Source organism: Triticum dicoccoides, chromosome 2B (genome assembly GCF_002162155.2).
Source record: "Triticum dicoccoides isolate Atlit2015 ecotype Zavitan chromosome 2B, WEW_v2.0, whole genome shotgun sequence".
Classification (NCBI taxonomy): domain Eukaryota; kingdom Viridiplantae; phylum Streptophyta; class Magnoliopsida; order Poales; family Poaceae; genus Triticum; species Triticum dicoccoides.
Window position 1 is genome coordinate 813,246,298 of NC_041383.1, and position 9,287 is coordinate 813,255,584.

Consider the following 9,287-nt stretch of genomic DNA (forward strand, 5'->3'; position numbering starts at 1 on the left):
ATAGATGTATGCCTTTTGGTTTATGTAATGCACCTTCTACCTTTCAAAGATGCATGATAACTATATTCTCTGACTTTTGTGAAAAAATTTGTGAGGTTTTCATGGACGATTTTTCCGTCTATGGTTCCTCTTTTGATGATTGCTTGAGCAATCTTGATCGAGTTTTGCAGAGATGGGAAGAAACTAATCTTGTCTTGAATTGGGAAAAGTGCCACTTTATGGTTAATGAAGGTATTGTCTTGGGGCACAAAGTTTCTGAAAGAGGTATTGAAGTTGATAAAGCCAAAGTTGATGCTATTGAAAAGATGCCATTTCCCAAGGACATCAAAGGTATAAGAAGTTTCCTTGGTCACGATGGATTTTATAGGAGGTTCATTACGGACTTTTAAAAAATTTCTCGGCCTCTGACTAATTTATTACAAAAAGATGTACCATTTGTCTTTGATGATGATTGTGTAGAAGCATTTGAAATACTTAAGAAAGCATTAGTCTCTGCACCTGTTGTTCAGCCACCTGATTGGAATTTACCCTTTGAAATTATGTGTGATGCTAGTGATTATGCTGTAGGTGTTGTTATAGGGCAAAAGGGTTGATAAGAAATTAAATGTTATTCACTATGCTAGTAAGACTCTAGACAATGCTCAAAGAAATTATGCTACTACCGAGAAGGAACTCTTAACAGTTGTATTTGCTTGTTATAAATTCAGACCTTATATTGTAGACTCTAAAGTAACTATTCACACTGATCATGCTGCTATTAAATATCTTATGGAAAAGAAAGATGCAAAACCTAGACTTATTAGATGGGTTCTCTTGCTGCAAGAATTTGATTTGCATATTGTTGATAGAAAAGGAGCTGAGAACCCCGTTGCAGATAACTTATCTAGGTTAGAGAATGTTCTTGATGACCCACTACCTATTAATGATAGCTTCCCTAATGAGCAATTAAATGTCATAAGCACTTCTCCATAGCACTCCATGGTATGCTGATTATGCTAATTATATTGTTGCTAAATTTATACCACCTAGCTTCACATATCAACAAAAGAAACAATTTTTCTATGATTTGCGACATTACTTTTGGGATGACCCACATCTTTATAAGGAATGAGTAGATGGTGTTATTAGACGTTGTGTACCTGAGCATGAACAAGAACAGATCCTACGCAAGTTTCACTCCGAAGCTTATGGAGGACACCACGCTGGAGACAGAACTTCACATAAGGTATTGCAATCCGGATTTTATTGGCCTACTCTCTTCAAGGATGCCCGTAAGTTTGTTTTGTCTTGCAATGAATGTCAAAGAATTGGTAATATTAGTAGACGTCAAGAAATGCCTATGAATTATTCACTTGTTATTGAATCATTTGATGTTTGGGGCTTTGATTATATGGGACCTTTTCCTGCCTCTAATGCATATACACATATTTTAGTTGCTGTTGATTACGTTACTAAGTGGGTATAAGCTATTCCAACTAGTAGTGCTGATCATAACACTTCTATTAAAATGCTTAAGGAAGTTATTTTTCCGAGGTTCGGAGTCCGTAGATATTTAATGACTGATGGTGGTTCACACTTTATTCATGGTGCTTTCCATAAAATGCTTGCTAAATATGACGTTAATCATAGGATTGCATCTCCATATCACCCACAGTCTAGTGGTCAAGTAGAATTGAGCAATAGAGAGCTCAAATTGATTTTGCAAAAGACTGTTAATAGGTCTAGAAAAAATTGGTCCAAGAAACTTGAAGATGCATTATGGGCCTATAGAACTGCATATAAAAATCCTATGGGTATGTCTCCGTATAAAATGGTCTATGGAAAAGCATGTCACTTACCTCTCGAACTAGAACATAAGGCATATTGGGCTATTAAAGAGCTCAACTATGATTTCAAACTTGCCGGTGAGAAGAGGTTATTTGATATTAGCTCACTTGATGAATGGAGAACCCAAGCTTATGAAAATGCCAAGTTGTTTAAACCAAAAGTTAAAAGATGGCACGACAAAAGAATACAAAAGCGTGAGTTTAATGTCGGTGATTATGTATTGCTATACGACTCTCGTTTAAGATTTTTTGCAGGAAAACTTCTCTCCAAATGGGAAGGTCCCTACGTTATAGAGGAGGTCTATCGTTCCGGTGCAATAAAAATCAACAACTTTGAAGGTACAAACCCGAAGGTGGTAAACGGTCAAAGAATCAAACATTATATCTCAGGTAATCGCGTAAATGTTGAAACCAATATTATTGAAACCGTAACCTTGGAGTAATACATAAGGGACACTTTCCAGACTGTTTCAGACCCCAAAAAGGAATAGGTAGGTGGTACGGTAAGTAAACCGACTCCAGAACAATTTTTAAGGCAATATTTATCCGTTTTGGAATATCTAGAAAAATAGAAAAATAAGTGGCAGTCCGGGAAGGACACGAGGCCTCCACGAGGGTGGAGGGCGCGCCCTACCTCCCTGGGCGCACCCCTACCTCATGAGCACCTCGAGTGCCCTCCGGACTCCGTTTTCTTGCACAATACATAATTTGGTTGGTAAAAATTCATTATATATTCTCCCGAAGATTTTGACTCTCGTATCACGAAAATCTCCCCTGTTCTTATTTCGAGCTGTTTTTCTGATAGGTCTAGACCATCATGACGATCCCAAGTGCTTCCAAGGACAAGTTCTTTGAGAAGGTGATCAACCCTTACCTCGCGGAGGTGCTGCGACACCCTCAAACCATTGAGATGCGTGATGGGTTGCTGCACATCTGTGATGTTGAGGGACCAAAGGGAACCGGAAGCGTGGAGTCGAGGCTCGAAGCAATGGAGCAACAAGTTTTCAAATGCCAGGGGATGGTGGAGCGTGGAATCAACTCTAGCCACAAGATGCTCGCGGAGTTCACCAACAACTACGAGCCGGATGCCAAGAACACCGAGGAGGCCATCTTCAAGTTACATGAGAAGATCGAGCACCTCCAAGCCCAAATTTATGATCTGCAAAATCAAAACTGTGAGTATGAATATAGATTCAAGGATGAGTTTGGCTGCAGATTTGAGGATTCCGGAGACTCTATCGTCCTTCTATGATGGTGAGCCTATGCCATGGAAGTTGGACGACAAGCCTGCACAATCGACAACACCTCCACCACCACCAACAAAGAAGGAGACATAATCACATGGGTATGGGCACTCCCCTTGGCAACTGCCAAGCTTGGGGGAGGTGCCCTGGTATCGTATCACCATCACAACTCCTATCTTTACCGTTTTTCTTAGTTCGATCCTTTTAGTAGTATCTTGATTTAGTAGAATAAAGTCTTGGCTTGATCTAGTTTTGAGTTTTGCTTTACGATCCCTCTATGTAATCGAGTCCGTGAGCTATCTATATAATAAAGATAGTGTTGAGTCAAGGGCTTGATTATTTTGCCATGATCTTGGGTGAATAGAAAGAAGAAAAAGAATAAAAAGAAACAAATAGTTCATATTGATCTTATTGAGAGTAATGACTTCACATAGAAAAGAGTATGATGATTAAAAGTTGTTGGGAGTTGGCAAATATAGCTTTGGTCATCGTTGCAATTAATAGGAAGTAATAAGGAAAGAGAGGTTTCACATATAGATACATTATCATTGACATCTCTTATGATTGGGAGCACTCATTCAAATATGACATGCTAAAGAGTTGAGGTTGGACAAGGAAGACAACATAATGAGTTATGTTTTCCTACATCTGAGATAAAGTATGTTGTCATGGATCCTCTAACGTGTTGAGCTTACCTTTCCCCCTCATGCTAGCCAAATTCTCAGCACCAAGTAGAAATACTACTTGTGCTTCCAAATACCCTTAAACCAGTTTTGCCATGAGAGTCCACCATATCTACTTATGGATTGAGTAAGATCCTTCAAGTAAGTTGTCATCGGTGCAAGCAATAAAAATTGCTCTCTAGTTTTGCATGACTTATTAGTGCAGAGAAAATAAGCTTTGTACGAACTTGTTGTGGAAGTAATAAAAGCGACAGACTGCATAATAAAGGTCCACATGCAAGGGGCAATATAAAGTGACGTTCTTTTGCATTAAGATTTTGTGCATCAACCCTAAACGCGCATGACAACCTCTGCTTCCCTCTGCGAAGGGCCTATCCTTTATTACTATTCTCTACTTTATGCAAGATTCACGGTGATTTTCACCTCTCCTTTTTCATTTTATCCTTTGGCAAGCTCAGCATGTTGGAAAGAACATGATATATATATCTAATTGGATGTAGGAGAGAATGAATTATTGTTGTTGACATTACCCTTGAGGTAAAAGGTTGTGGGGAAAAACTATAAGCCCCTATCTTTCTCTGTGTCCGATTAAAACTCTGTAACCATAAGTATTGCATGAGTGTTAGCAATTATGAAGGACTAAGTGATAGTTGAGTATGTGGAATTGCTTTTAAGCTCTGACATAGACCCTTTCCGATGTTATGATAAATTGAAATTGCCTCAATGACTGAGACTATAATTTGTGGGTGCTCAATAAGGTTTCTAATTCATACTTTTGCTTTGTTTAAAATCATCACTTGAACATAAGTAATCATATGACAAAATCTATATATGTGTTTTTATGAAAATAAGCATGATGCCTTCATGTCCGTATTTTATTTTTATCGACGCCTCTACCTATAAACATGAGGACATATTTATTGTTATCGGCTTTTCGCTTGAGGACAAGCGAGGTCTAAGCTTGGGGGAGTTGATACGTCCATTTTGCATCATGCTTTTATATCAATATTTATTGCATTATGGGCTGTTATTTCACGTTATGTCACAATACTTATGGCTATTCTCTCTTATTTTACAAGGTTTACATGAAGAGGGAGAATGCCGGCAGCTGGAATTCTGGGCTGGAAAAGGAGCAAATATTGGAGACCTATTCTGCGCAACTCCAAAAGTCTTGAAACTCCACGGAATATCTTAAAATAAATAAAGAAAACTCGTCGCCAAAGATGAAGGCCAGGGGGCACACACCCTGCTCACGAGGGTGGGGGGCGCCCCCCCCTAGGGCGCGCCCCCTACCTCGTGGGCCCCCTGGTGGCTCTCCGACACCCATCTTCTCCTATATGAAGCCTTTCGATGAGAAAAAAACATCAAGCAACCTTTCGGGACGAGACTCCGCCGCCACAAGGCAGAACCTTGGCGGAACCAATCTAGGGCTCCGGCGGAGCTGTTCTGCCGGGGACACTTCCCTCCGGGAGGGGGGAGTCACCACCAACGATCCTCTCATCGGGAGAGGGAAATCTCCATCAACATCTTCACCAGCACCATCTTATCTCCAAACCCTAGTTCATCTCTTGTATCCAATTATTGTCTCCAAGTCCGGGATTGGTGCTAGTATGTTGCTAGTAGTGTTGATTACTCCTTGTAGTTGATGCTAGTTGGTTTATTTGGTGGAACATCATATGTTCAGATCCTTTATGCATATTATTACCCCTCTGATTATGAACATGAATATGCTTTGTGAGTAGTTACGTTTGTTCCTGAGGACAAGGGAGAAGTCTTGCTATTAGTAGTCATGTGAATTTGGTATTCGTTCGATATTTTGTTAAGATGTATGTTGTCTAGCCTCTAGTGGTGTTTTGTGAACGTCGACTACATAACACTTCACCATTATTTGGGCCTAGAGGAAGGCATTGGGAAGTAATAAGTAGATGATGGGTTGCTAGAGTGACAGAAGCTTAAACCCTAGTTTATGCGTTGCTTCGTAAGGGCTGATTTGGATCCATATGTTTCATGCTATGGTTAGGTTTACCTTAATAGTTTTGTTGTAGTTGCGGATGCTTGCAATAGAGGTTAATCATAAGTGGGATGCTTGTTCAAGTAAGAATAGCACCCATGCACCGGTCCACCCACATATCAAATTATCAAAGTACCGAACGCGAATCATATGAGTGTGATGAAAACTAGCTTGAAGATATTCCCATGTGTCCTCGGGATCGCTTTTCCTATTATAAGAGTTTGTCCAGGCTTGTCCTTTGCTATAAAAAGGATTGGGCCACCTTGCTGCACTTTATTTACTTTTGTTACTTGTTGCTCGTTACAATTGATCTTATCACAAAACTATTTGTTACCACTTATTTCAGTACTTGCAGAGAATACCTTGCTGAAAACCGCTTATCATTTCCTTCTGCTCCTCGTTGTGTTCGACACTCTTAATTATCAAAAGGACTACGATAGAGCCCCTATACTTCTGGGTCATCAGTGCTCTTCAGTCGGGAAGCAACTCAGAAGCTCAAAAAACTAACAAGTTTTAATGTTTTTGTGCACCTTCTGTAAGTTTGGATTTCCTTGTTAGCAAATAACTTGTTAGCTGAAATATTTTACAAAAAAGGGGCATTCGTGCCTCTTGTGCCTGTAAGACTGTGTGTCTGTTATCACTGCATGGCACTTACTTTGTGATGGACCAAACAGGTATGACTGTGGAATTACGGCCGTGCCTGTGTGCATGTAGAACAGTGCTTCTGTCATGACTTCACTTACTTGGTTTTGTCCGCGTTTAAGCAGAATCATCTGCAAAGCAGAGGCACGGATATAGTGCCTCGCAGAGTAAACGCTCGTGGTTGTGCGTAAGATAAAGGTTAGCGTGACTCTATGTAATACCACCAACCATGCCTTTGAGCGCTTCATGCCCGTGCCCGTAACAATTGTGACCACGTGTAAAACGCAATCATGCCTCTCTGGTCCGGCATACCGTGCCTCCTCTGGTAATAGATTCAAAGGAATAATTTGGAACACAAAGAGACACGAACTTAGACCCGAACTGTTCTACATGCCTGTCTGGCATGTAGGACAGTGCGTTACAATGACGAAGGGAGGACCGTGTGTCTGGTACGTGACAAGCCGTGCCTCTGCCACACTTCATTGGTTTTGTCCGTGAGCGTTTCAGCAGAATCATCTGCAAAGCAGAGGCACGTCCTTGAATCTTGTAGTGTCTTGATTTGTTAACGTGCCCGTGGAAAATTTTGTTGCTCGCAGAGGGAAGATGACTTTAGGACCGTGCTTGCAGCGTCAAACAAATTCTTCTATTGAATGTGTGCCGTAAATAATTAAAACACGAACGGGCACGCCCGTGCCTGGTCTGCGTCTTCAACCGTGCATCTCGTACCTTGTAAGTTGTGGCTCTATTTAATGTTTCAAGCAGCCACCTACCTTTTACTTGTTACCAGTAGTAATTAACCCTGACCCTCCCGTCAAAATAAAAAAAGAGGTAATTAATCTAGACCCCTCCGCTCCCCGTCACGGGTATTTAAGTCGTTACATGGATTGACGGGCTGTAATCCATTTCTCCAGATCCACCTCAGTGAGCACTGGTCGTGGGAGGTGCCACCCCTGCAACGGAGGCGGAGATGGAAAGCACTGCTCATAGGATCAAGAGGTCGAGAGTGGTGCCTCCGGCGACGCCGCCTTCTGGTTGTGTTCTGGTCGTCGGAGGGGATGGATGCAGCGACCATGCTCCCTCTCGATCTGAGGAAGAAGAGGGATGTCGTGAGGACCACATCAGTGATCTCGCCGACGGTGTCCTAGGTGAGATCATCTCTCGTCTTCCCATCAAGGATGGCATCCGTACTCGAATCCTCGCACGTTGCTGGTGTCCTTTGTGGTCCATCGCTCCTCTGAATCTCGACTGCCGCGAGATCTCTGTCTTTCGTCTTTTTAACGATGGAGAAAAAGTTCAAATCGAGACCATATCTCATGTGTCTGCCTTGACCAAGGAGTGCGTTCAGAAATGCTATTCTGGTTGAAATCCTGTCTCTAATGTTGTCAGTCTTCCGGAATCCATTCTGTCCGGCCATGCTGGCTCTGTTAGCCGCCTCTGTATCCCGGCGTGCTACCTGTAGTGCAGACCCTCCATCATTGATGCCTGGCTCCGATCCTTTGGAGCTGAACAATATCCTGGTTCTTGAGTTCTACTACCTCTGCCCAAGGTTTCTGATGCAAGAGGTAACATTACTGGATCTATGCACTTCATCTACGCCCTTGGCACCGGAGTCCATTTTTCGGTTTTCTTCCTCTCTCTCCACACTCTTGCCTTTGCTCTTTGCCAAATACCGGACAATTATGTTGGGACGCTTAAGCTACCACTAGTGAAAAGACTCTCGCTTGTGGAAGTTGATATATCAGACGCCTCGCTGCAAAGTATAATCCACTCTAGTTGCCCTGGACTTGAGTCTCTCCTGTTTGTTTGCAATAGAGGAGGTCGTCGTGTCACAATAAACTCGTCTAACCTGTAAGCATTGGCATTCGTTGTCCATTCGGAGAACTGATTATTGAGGATGCCCCTTTGGTTCGACGGTTGATTGTTGATTGTCTGGTCGACGACTGCTCGATAATTGTTGTCTCTGCAACTAAACTAGAGGCGTTGGGTGAATTCGTGTTCGTGCCCCCCCTCGACGCGTCTTGAGGTACTGCCTTTCCTTCATACTGGAATAGAGTTGCACTTGTTCCGATGTTTGTTCTATTAATTTGATTGTCTATGTTCTATTCTTCATGCAGAGTCAGGACTTGCAGTTAACCAGTGTCTCTACGTTTGAACCATATCCATGTCATCCCACTTGTATTGAGGTATTGAGTTTTCACAATACTTCCAGCTTCACTTTGTTTGTGAGGAAACAAGTTTTATTTCATCCAACCTTTATTCTATTTGTTTTGTGATCCACCTTCTGTTACTTTTCATCAAGGGTTTGAAGGCAGTCAGTCTAACAAGAATGCGTCCGTCTATCAAGACCTTGCTTATCTACATGGATTATAAAGTGGACATTGCCGTTGAATTGCTGCAGTGCTTTCCAAAACTGGAGAACTTGTTTGTTGAGGTGATGATCTTCAGAAATGTGCATACTGTAGTACTCGTTCTTTTTCAAAATGCTTTTCTTAATTTTGACTAAAATTGATGCACCCGTATCTACACATGATTTATTGTTGGATACATCCATACATAGACAAGTCTATGTCTACCTTCTTGTTACGGAGGTGGTAGAACTAATTGTTTCATTTGGTTTTTTCATGGTCTGTAACTCTTTTTATAGACGCTAAGTATTTTCAACCTATCATTTATATTTTAGGGATTGCCGATTTCTCATGGTGAAAAAAACAAATGGCATCGTAAGTACCGGTAGTTTCTCAAACATCACGACATTTGTGTGAAGACAGTATCACTGGAAGATTATGTTCGCTCCGGGAGTTATGCTGATTTTGCGATGTTCTTTGTTCTTAGCGCAAAGGATCTGGAGACCATGACCATTAAGTTTTCCTCCCCTCCCGCA